An 11,526-nucleotide genomic window follows, 5' to 3' on the forward strand; every position below is an offset into this window, starting at 1 on the left:
AACTCAGGTCTTCTGACTCCAGGCCTGATGCTCTGAGCCGCCCAGCCGGCCTGGCACGGAGTGGGCATTTAATAACTTCTACTTGGTGGCATTGAAGTCCATTTACTGCCTTCTACTCTTGCCAAAGCCCCCATGACCCGAGGGCTCACTAATGTTTAATAAAGCCGGGCTTTTTGCCCTATTTCTGTGGAATGACAAGGCGCCTTATCCCACCGAGCCGGGAGGGGCCTCAGGAGCCCCCCGCGCCGCTCCCTCTTCTTTGCATCTGTGCTGGATGCTTAACACATGTTGGCTGGCTGACCCAAAGCCTCGGTTTCCCGGCCTGTAAAAAAGAGGGGGCTGGCTTCCCTGGCCTCTGGGGTCCCTTCCAGCTGCGTTTATAATGAAGACCCCGAGAACGAAGTCAACAGGCTCACGCTAGGGCCCCGAACGTTTGGGCGTGTACTGTTGCCATGGGAACGACGCAGACTCTGGTCCTCCAGGGCGGGCCATACGGGTCCCAGTCGCTCGCTCATTGGTTCTAGGCATGCTATCCAGAGTGACTTCTGATTGGCGGAGATCCTGCACACCCTCCCTCCGCCCCATCCTCCTCGCTCTCGGCGCGCCCATGTTCGCGCGCAGGCGCAGTCACGTCTTTAGGCTTTGTGGTCACGGCCTGCACTGCTCACCTAACTTTCCTCTTCGAAAACGAAGGACAAACAACACAACTCTCCCGCTCGCTCTGGTCCCCTAGGTCCGTGAGATGGTCACCTAGGGTGCCGTTGCCCTTCCTCACTCCTCCCGGGGATTCCACCAGGAGGCCCAAGAACACCACTACTGCGCGTGCGCGCAGTCTCTGGGTCTGTCTAGGCCGTTGGAGGACCCGCCTCCTCTCAATGGATTCTTCTCCTCTTCCCCGCGGGGGGTGACGGGGGTAGGAGCTTTTTTGCGCGCCTGCGCCACCAAATCTTACGCTCTTTCCTCCCCCATCCCTTTTTCCTAGAACAAAGCCACCTCTGAGTTACCGAGAAGCGAGCTAGAACCCCACCCCCCGTTTTACAGAAGGGGAAACTGAGGGCCCAGAAAGGGTATGCGACTGGTCCAAGGCCAGCAGAAGGTCAAGGGCAGACCATCCCGGGCTGGGAGAGCAGCCTATAGCCAACATTTATGTAGCGCCTACTGTGTACCAGCACTGCACCAACACCCCCTCCCCGACCCCAGGAGCGCCCCCTTTGCCCTCGTGCACGGCTCCCCGCGTGGACGCACGCCGTGGGGTGGGGGTCCAGAATCTTCCTGATCCAAGCCTAGCGCTTCACCTGCTGAGACCCCAGGACTCCGGCTCGGGGTGGTTCTAAGCGGAAGGCAGTTTGTTGTCCCATCTTATCAGCTCCTCGTCTCTTCTTCCTGCTGGCTGATGGGCACACCGGGCTCCGTGCTGGTACGGAGGGGCGGGCGAGGTTGGCTGGGCAGAGCCCTGGGTGCCTGCCCGCACAAGCATCCTGCTAATGACGGAGGGGGTGAGAAGCTTGGTTACCCAATGAAGAAATAATGTAGAAGATTCGGGACGTGTGAAGAAATCACCTTACTGTGGGTGGGAGCCGCGTGATTGTGTCTGTGGACTGCTGCGACCTCGTTCACTTAATCATTCCACAAACATTGCTCAAGCAGCTACTGTATACGAAACACGGCTTGCGTTGGTGGAGATGCCAGAGTTTAAATAGGAACATTTCCCTTAGGGAACTCACAGTCTAGCCTTTCAAGCTCTATTTTTGACAAGGAAAGAAGGGTCAGAGGGCAAACATGCTTGTCCAAGATGACAGGGCAAGAATAGAGTCAAAGTAGAACCCAGACCTCCTGACTCCTAATCCAAGACACCTGGACGGTGATAGACAAGTCCAGAGTCACTGACACGCACGTATATATGGACACCAAAGGTCATGGGCATGACATATATCCCATGGACATGAACACACAAACTTGTCCGTGGGCAAACACGGCATCATCGCCAGAACCTGGGATTTTGCTAGTTTGGAAGCTCCTTCCACTGAAGCCCTTCGCAGATCAGCAGCAGCACAGGCCCTTAAAGTCAGGTGTTTTTCCCAAGTCCACACGGCTGGTGTCCTAACTCCCATCTCTCTCGCTATGGCCCATCGCCTCCTGTGTGGGCGTTTGCTCAGAGGACCCCCACACCCTACCCCCTGGCCCCTGCCCCGGAGCAGTGGAGAACTAGAAGTTCTGGCCAGAGGAGGGATCTGCCCATTTCTATGCCTTAAGACAATTTGTATGGTTCTTAGAGATTTCAGTCCTTCATCCGTCAGCATCCATCCAAAATGTCTTCAGTTTGGACATCTTGAACAAAGGCTTGTATCCCCAGCAACACCTGGTGGGGAATCCTGAGACCCATCGGCATTTAGCAAGTTATGGCATCAGTGGTTGGCCCCTTGCTTTCCCACCACGGGCAGGAATAAGCCTTCTTTGTTATTCTTTCTCCTGGCTTAAGCTCAGGCCATTATGCTCATCGGTTACTCTGTTGCTTCCAGCTTCACAGAACATGCCAGTGTCTCTACCACTCTCCTTCGTTTTAGTCTTTTTGTTTTGTTTTGTTTTTTGCCTTTTGTAGGGCAATTGGGGTTAAGTAACTTGCCCAAGGTTACACGGCTAGTTTTTTGTGTGGGTGTTAAGTGTCTGAGGCCGGAACCGAACTCAGGTAGGCGCTTTCCTCACTGCACCACCTAGCCTCCCACTTTCATTTTAGTCTTAACCCCTAATTCTTTTGGTTGCATAGTGCAGACTTGACTTCCCTGGATGTCTTTAAGTCCCGGCTAAAATCCCCTCATTTACTGGAAGCCTTTTCCAAACCCCTTTAGTGCTAGTGTCTTCCCTCTGTTAATTATGACCTATTTTTCCTGTGTACAGCTTGCTTGGTATATAGTTGTCTGCATATTGTCCCCACCATTAGATTGTGAAAGGTCAAGGGCTGTCTTTTGCCTCTCTTTGTACGTTCAGCTCTTAGTACAGTGCCTGGTAAATAGGAGGAGTTTAATAAATGTTGGCTGCTAGGTGTTATAGTAGATAGCAGTTCAGGCCTGGAGTCAGAAAAACTCATCTTCCTGAGTTCAAATCTTGTCTCAGACACTTACCACCTGTGTGACCCTGGACAATTCACTTAACTCTGCTTGCCTCAGTTTCCTCATCTGTCAAATGAGCTGGAGGAGGAAATGGCAAACCACGGCAGTATCTTTGCCAGGAAAACCCCAACTGGGGTCATGGAGAGTTGGACAAGACAGAACAATAATCAGTGTTGATACATTGATCTATCAGAGCACTGTAGATTCTGTCACATTACTTTTCTAAGAAAGCAGGTTAGGTATTCACATGAAGGATTATTGTAGTGTCCACAGAGTTAATCCTCTGTTCATATCTTTCCCTGGTACTTCCTTATGACACATGAATTCTTGAAGGCAAATCTTACCTACCAAGCTTGTGTGGCAATTTAAAAGGTTCAAGAGACACGATGTCTGGGTAATTTAATCAGTTTATTAATAATGCCAGCATTTTCATAAAAGGATGGACATTTGGCCATCTCTTTCTTAGACCAAATTCCATCATGGCAGAGGGCTCACAGCTTATATGTTCTTTTGGAAGAGGATGGCAATCAGCTCTGATTGGTTAACAATCAATGAGGGTCTGGACCTGAACTTTGTGTCACCCACATCTAAGTCCCCCCTTCCCTCCCCTTGGGCAATCTCTTCAAAGAATCTGTGCCCCATCCCAGCCTGAGCATAGCACCATGGCTGCCCCACTTACTGAGTAAGGAAGAAGGTTAGCTCAACCTTCAGAGACTAAAATCTTGAAATGAGAGTTTAAAAAGGGAAATCTGAATCTCCCCAAACCATTGGTTAATAATAATAATTTCTTTCACTTTGAATATGGTCCCACATTCCTTAGTCCATGACACCATCTAAGTACCAGCTTAGTTGAATGTAAAGTGGCTTATACTACCAGACAAGGAATTTTTTCAGCCCCTGTGAGTCCCAAAGTTGTTGAAGGATTGAGATCTGTTTCAGGGACTGAATGGACACCCCAATGGCGCCACAGAACCCTAGGGTGTGGAAAAATTGGGTGGTCTGCATGTCTCTTGATTGGCCAGGGCATTCTTTATTTCTTGTGACCACAAGAGAAGAAAAGTGCCTTGGACATGACAACTTTATCGTTTTTCTTCCCAGAGCTGAGAAAGAGGTGCTAGATGCTGGGGATACAAACAAAAAAAAAAAATGAAAGTATCTAATCTCAAGGAAGAAGAAAACATATCTATAATTGAAAACATAACAAAATAAATACAACATAATATTTTTGGGGCAAGCACTAGCATCTGGGAGGGAGGAAGCAAAGTTTACATGTAGAAGATATAACTTGGAAAAGATTTTGAAAGAAGGAAACCTGTGTGGGATGAGAAAAACCTAAACACTGGGGTACAGCTTGTGCAAAGGTGTGGAGGTGGGAAAGGATAAGACATTTAGAGGTGGAGATGCTTTAACGATGCTTTGTCATGTGAGAGGAACTGCAAAAAATCCAATCAGATGGATATCAAGTAGAAACAGAGAAAGATAATAGTGTTAGGAAGGTAGATTCAGGCCAGATTGTGAAAGGTTTTCAAAAGTTCAATAGAGAAGCTTGTATCTGATCCTAGAGGCAATAGGGAGTCCTTGAAGTTTTACTGACTTACAGAGTGACATAGTCTTGAACTTTGGGAAAACCACTTCAGCAGCTTTATGGAGGAAAAAATGAAAAGCATGGAAACCAAAATTGATTAGAAAATGCTGAACAGGGTCCTTCTTTTGTTCTGCCAGAAAAGCAATGTTTCCCACAAGAAGGATACTTTCTGAATAAGAGCCATTCCCCTGTTGATAAATGGTCAAAGGATATGAACAGGCATTTTTCAGAGGAAAAAATCTAAGCTATGAATAACCATATGAAAAAAATGTTCTAAAACATTAATAGAAAAAAGTAAATTGAAACAATTCTGAGGAGTCACCTCACACCCATCAGATTGACTAAGATGATAATTAAAGGAAAACGATGCTTGCTGGAGGAGATGCCAGAAAATAGAGACACTATTGTTGGTAGAGTTGTGAACTGGTCCAGCCATTCTGAAGAACAATTTGAAACTAGAGCCCCAAACTACTCAACTATCCATACCCTTTAACCCAGTGATATTGCTATGACATCTATATATACCCCAAAGAGTAAAAGAACCATATGTACAAAAATATTTACAGCAGCAATTTTTTTGTGGTGACAACAAAGAATTGGAAATTGAGGAAATGCCATCATTTGGGAAATGACTGAACACATTATGATATTTGACTGTGATACAATAGTATTGTGCTATAAGAAATGCTAAAGAGAATAGTTTCCCAAAAAATATGGAAAGACTGGTATGAGCTAAGTGAGTGGAACCAGGAGGATCATTTATGCAGTAGCAGCAATATTTATAGATAATCAACTTTAAAAAGCCTTAGTAAGTAACTCTGATCATCACAACAACGCACCCCAATTCCAAAAGACTCATCGTGAAACATGCTGCTTGCCTCCAGATAGGGAAATGATAGACTCGGTGTAGATTAAGGAAGATTTTATTCCATTTCTTCCTTTTTCTTTCTGGGTTTTATTTTGTGTGTGTGGGTGGGGTGGTAGGGTGAGGAGAGGAACATGATTAATAAGAGAAGGCATTTTGAATGTGTGTGTGCATATCTATATTTATATAATAGCTAACAGTGATTTAGGACTTACTATATGCCAGTCACTGTGCCAAGAAGTTTACAATGATTATCTCATTTGATCCTCATGACAGCTTTGGGAGCTAGGTGCTATTATTATTCCCATTTTACAGATAAGGAAACAGAGGCAAGCAGAGGTTAAGTGACTTGCCCAAGGTCACACAGCTAATAAGTGTCTGGGGTCACGTTTGAACTCAAGTCCTCCTGACTCCAGAATTCTATTTACTACACCACCCAGCTTGCCAGTTGTTATTTTCTATAATATATAATATCTATAATGTATAGAATAATTCATATAACATTTTTATGTAAAATAAAAATATATTTGTATAGTTCTATTTTCTCATCTCAATAGATGGAAAAGGGAGAGGAGAAAGGGAGGGAAAAAAAATTTGGAACGGAAAATAAAAATTAAATTAAATTTAAAGAAGAAGAAGACACTTTCCCATTGTCAGGGCAGTGATGTCTCATCTCCCCACAACCCTTTTCAGTAATGTCAAGTTCTGGAAGCACAACACAAAAGGATAGGCCTGGAATACTGTTTCCACAAAATATGAGTCTAATTAAGAACCATAACTGGTTTGGAAAGAGGGAGAGATACTTTTGTAGACTGGAATTTTTTTTTTAAAGACTGTGTCTCCCCATTTTGTCCAGGCTGGAGGTGCAGACGCTACTCATGGGCTGATTGTTTTGTTTCATTTTTTTTCTTTCTCATGGTTTTTCTCATTCGTTATAATTCTTCTATGCAGCATGACTAATGTGAAAATGGGTTTAATAGGAATGCCTGTGTAGAGCCCATGCCAAACTGCATACCACCTTGGGGAGGCAGGGGCAGAAAATTTAAAACTTAACAGAAGTGAATGCTGAAAACTAAAAATAAATAATTTAATAGAGTGGGGAAAAAATAAAATAAAATATGAGAAAAAATTTAATAGGCACTCCTGAACTATAAAAGTCTGATTAAAGTTTTCTTAATACTCTAATGAATACTCTAATAAAATATGAATATATATGATACAAATAAAACACACCCAAGAATGAAAATAAATTGAAAGAAACGTAAATACAAAACATAATACAAAAGTGAAAAGGATATGGAACATAATTTCCTCCCAAGGTCAGGAACTAAAGGAAACACCCTGCAGGCTGTATGACCTTTGGAAATTGCTTCTGACCAACTTTCCACTCCCAGGCCAAAATTTTTATAATTCAAACTAAAGTAAGCCTAAAAACACTCCAGGCAGGACTGAGTCAGGAGACAGAGCAGAGGGCGGGACTGTGGTCACCACAGCTGCAACACCCCAAGAGTCAACCCAATCTTCCTCTACATCCCAACACTTGATGAGAAGGTCCAAACAATTTTCTGGAACATCTTAGTCAATAATCTCAAAATAATTCTAAGCTGGGAAGTGAGCTTGGAGCAAATTAAAATAAAATATAAAAAAATATAAACAATCCTTTTTAAATAGTGGGAAAGAGGATATAAGGACAGTTTATTAAAAGTATATGGGATAAAGTAAGTGTGATGGCCAGGAACAGCACTGAGAGCATCAGGCCCACTGAATGGATTAAAATATTTCCACCGTCACTGGTTGTCACTGGTCCCCATCTCCGGTATGGACCATCTGAATTAAAGCGGCTAAGCGGTCACAAACATCTTGCATATAGCCTAGCAGGAGGATTACATTGATACCAGGTCTTACTCTGTATCACTACTATGTCAGTATGGCCTGGCCCACCAGCCAAAGAACTACCACCCTCTCTCCATCATCCACAGCTCTTTCAAAGAGGGGTCAATGTGCCATAGCTTATCATTGTCACCATTTGTCTCAGTTGAGGGTCTCCATCTGGAGGAATTGATGCCTTTGACTGAAAGAGTTAAAACAAACAATTGATTCAGTAAAAATACATAGGTTGTCCCAAAAGTCTTAGTGCAGCATTGATCTCTGATTGCAAAGGCTATCAGGTAAAAACAGGTCCCTCAACAGCAGACCAGAGAATGAAAGCCAATTAATGTCTCAAAAGCAATCAGAAAGGAGGTTCGCTAGGGAATCTGGGACTCCTCAGATCTGACAAAGTCCTCAAAACAAAGTTGGTTTTCTATTCCTGTCATCCAGAAGGCACAGCTGGATCCCAGATCAATCACCAAGGGGCAAAGTTAACCCCACCTACCGCAGTTCCTTACCAACGCCTCCTTGCTCAAAACAGTTCCAACTGGTGCAGTGGGAATGTGGAGGGCTAACACATACTCCCCAGTTCTACCAATGTCCTGACCACACTGTCTTGCTGGTGTCAGACATGGGGCTGTGTTCCCATGTCAAGCCTAATCATGGAAGATATGCCTATGGAAGCCACAAGTCCCCAAATTCTTGGAAAAGGCCTTTTCAGGGTAAAGAAGTCACCTTCTTAATAAAGTTTTGCAGAAAGAACATCCTTTAACACACCATGAGCCATCAGTCTTGAGTGGGTTTCATATTTGCCTCCACACTTAGTAAGCTGTGTGACCTTCGGTGAGCCCCTTCTCTTTTCTGGGCTTCAGTTCTTTCATCTATAAAAATGAAGCAATTGGACTAGACAGTCATGGAGGGCTTTTCCAACTCTGGATCCTGGGAAGCAGCCCAAGTTTGCTCCAGAACATAGTGTCGGAAATAGGACTAGAACCTAGCTCTTCTTGACTAATGCTGTTCCCACTGCCCCTTTGACCCATCCTGGAATGTGGTACCCACCACCCTCTGTCCACCTTCATCGCTCCTGTTTCCATTCTCTATCTCAGGCCCAAGTGGGAGCCAAAGTGGAACACTCAGTCACCCTGCAATGGGAGAAGCATCAGACCCAGCATCAGGAAACCTGGATCCAAAGCTCAGCTCTGCTACTCACCACCTGGTAAGTCCTTAGCTCTCTATGCCTCAGTTTCCTCAAATGTGGAACATTGATAATAACTCCTAGTCTAGCTACTTCATGAGGTTGTGAGAAAGAACCATTGAAATAAGGGATATAGATCTCTGGTAGCCATAAAATGTGGTATGAATGTCAGTTACTGATCCTGAACAGACCCAGTCAGCAAGCGATAGGGCTGCCTGGTGATGAGTGTTCATCTGAGCCAGGGTCTCCTCAACACTGCCCAGGAACAGGCCACCTTCCCTTCTCTTTCATCTATGGCCTCTCAGCCCGTGTTCAGAGGCCGCCTCTGCCAGGCCACCTTGAGTTGGCTATTGACCTGCTCTGGTCCTCTCTGTTCTCAGTTACAAAATCATAGGATTGAACTAGGGGACCTTCAAGCTTCCTCCCAGCTCTTAGATTCTGGAGGTGCTAGCCATGCTCCTCTCTCCCTCTCTCCTCTCTCTCTGTCTCTCTCTCTCTGTCTCTCTCTCCCTCCCTCTCTCTTCTGTCTCTCCCTCTCTTCTCTCTCTGTCTCTCTTTGTCTGTCTCTCTACCTCTCTCTCTCTCTCTGTCTCTCTGTCTGTCTCTCTACCTCTCTCTCTCTCTGTCTGCCTGTCTCTCTCTCTCTCTCTCTCTCCCTCCTTCTCCCTCCTCCCTACATCCACCAATGCCCAGAGACATATTAGCCACATACCCTAAATGGCCACAGGGGGACAGCAATAGTCTAGGAAAATTAGTGCAAAATTAACTGTGACTTTGGATACTCTGCCACCTTCAGTCCAGATCTTTGCCTTTCCAGATCTGCCACCTTCAGTCCAGATCTTTGCCTTTCTGAACTCACCACCCCTTCCCCACCCCAGGGACCCAGGTTCAGGAACCTTATCTTCAGATCCCCTTGGAATCCCTCCCCCCAAATACACACACACGTGCACACATACATGTATGCACACACACACATGCACACACATATACACACACATACCCCTCTCACAGGAAGCTCTGTTGGGATGAGTCTTTAAGGAAAGGAGTGAAGGAACCAGGCGGGATAGGCCCGTCACATTTATTTAGTCCAAGAGGCCAGGCCCATTATTCAGAGTGGGAGTGTGGTCTTCAGGTCTGAGGGTCCCAAAATCTTCTCATTTCTGGGCCTGGGATGGAGACAGAGATAAAGGCAGCAGTTGACAGGGACCTGGGGAGACAGTGTCTCTCTGTCCTTGCAGCCTCAATCTTGAGACACTGACACAAACAGATAGTCAACGGCTGTGTGCAAGGCTGCCCATTCCCAATGCTGAAGATGCAAAAATGAAAGGCAGGTTTGCCCTCCAGGGGTTTCCAGTCTAATAGGTGGATTATTTTAAGTACCTAAATACAAGATATTATGTGAGGGAGTCTGACAAAGCTACTAAGAAGCTTGAGAAGATAGAAATCACTAGGAAGTGTGGGGCGAGGGCAGTGGCAAGGGAGGCTTCCTGGAAGAGGTGGCATCTGAGTTAGGCCTTGAAGGATGGGAAAGGTTTAATTAAGTATGGGATTGAGGCAGGGGGTGGGGCTAATTCCCTTGTGGGGACTGGTCTGATCTCAGGCTCCAGGGTAGGTGGGAATAGGCGAGTAATTCAGTCCAACGTATAGCACTCAGAAGGCTGTGGGATCGCGCCATCGGGACTGGACACGAAAATCTAACTTCATTCATTGTAAACAGAACCATGGAAAGGATTCTGAGTAGAGGAGTAACATGACCTTAGCAATGGGCCGGGTGAGCCTCCATTTCCTTTTCTGTAAAGTGAGGGGCTTGGAATGAAGGGGTCTCTAAGGTCCCTCCCCCTCCCCACATGTGCGGGGTCATGGGCTTTGAGTGAGCGCTGGAGAGGACCTTAGCTGGAATCAGCTCCACATCCCTCACTGGGGATCCCTCCACAGAGGAAGAAACTAAAGATGGGCCCAACAGAGGACTCAAAAGACCCAGAGAGGGGGAAACAGGACAGAAACACACAGGTCAGTAGGAGTCCTTTGCTCCCCAGGCTCCCCTCACCTTGTGGAAGAAGTAAATGGAGGCAAAGATGGTGACCACTGCCATGGCCAGAGTGACATTCTGGAGACGGTGTAGAGTCAGAGGTCAGCTCTTCTCCAGTTCCCTTCCCCAATCCTAGCTTTCTGCCCCACAGTGCCCCCGCCTCTTTGGCAGTACTGCCCTCTGTCCCATGATGCCCCTGCCCCTTTGGCACTGCTGCCCTCTGCCCCACGGTGCCCCTGCCCCTTCGGCACTGCTGCCCTCTGCCCCACAGTGCCCCTGCCCCTTCGGCTATGCTGCCTGCTTCCCTCTGACCCTCGATGCTCCCTCCTCCAATTCCCTTCCCTAATCCCTTCCTCCTTACAGCCCCCATTGGTCTCTTTCTCATGACCCTTCCTTATTCCTCTTTTCCCCTATTTCCCCCACCCTCTAACCCTGGATATTCCTTCTTTCCCATTATCCCTCCCTAAACTCTTTTCCCCTGATAAGGCCCCCTATTCCTCTTTCACTCAGTACCCAACCTTCTCCTCCCCACTCCACATCTCCCCCAACCACCTCTTGCAAGCTCATTGCTTCTCCTGCCTTCTGTGGCCTGGGGACCCTTTGCCTCCAACCTCTTCTAAGGATATGGGCTGGGAGCAGAAAGCCCAGGATTGGACACGCCATCACCTGGGAGAACAGAATGTTACCAAGGAGATGGTTCCTCCCACCCTGTGGCTCATGAAGTGGGAGGGAAGGCTTAGAGAACTCATACCAAGGCAGATTCAAGAAGGAGGTAAGCTGGTTTAGAGCAAACCCAATCCTCTTTTGGGGGTCCTCCCATGACCCCCTATACACTTTGGGGAAGGATGATCACAGTGACTTTGGGCATATAGGTAT

At 46.5% G+C, this 11,526-nt stretch overlaps 2 long non-coding RNA genes across 2 annotated transcripts in view; both read right to left on the bottom strand.

Moving 5' to 3' along the window:
- Nucleotides 1–1,583, bottom strand: part of LOC138161520 (uncharacterized) — a 66,397-nt gene extending 64,814 nt beyond the window's left edge. Inside the window, exon 1 of the long non-coding RNA XR_011168402.1 lies at nucleotides 1,296–1,583. This is a non-coding gene — a long non-coding RNA (uncharacterized lncRNA). The remainder of the gene's footprint in view (nucleotides 1–1,295) is intronic.
- A 7,986-nt stretch (nucleotides 1,584–9,569) lies between these two features.
- Nucleotides 9,570–11,526, bottom strand: part of LOC138161521 (uncharacterized) — a 13,936-nt gene continuing 11,979 nt past the window's right edge. The window contains exon 3 of the long non-coding RNA XR_011168403.1: nucleotides 9,570–9,787. This is a non-coding gene — a long non-coding RNA (uncharacterized lncRNA). The remainder of the gene's footprint in view (nucleotides 9,788–11,526) is intronic.

This window comes from Petaurus breviceps, unplaced genomic scaffold (genome assembly GCF_028583685.1).
Source record: "Petaurus breviceps papuanus isolate PSGF00001 unplaced genomic scaffold, PetGlider_PUasm1.0 185, whole genome shotgun sequence".
NCBI lineage: Eukaryota > Metazoa > Chordata > Mammalia > Diprotodontia > Petauridae > Petaurus > Petaurus breviceps.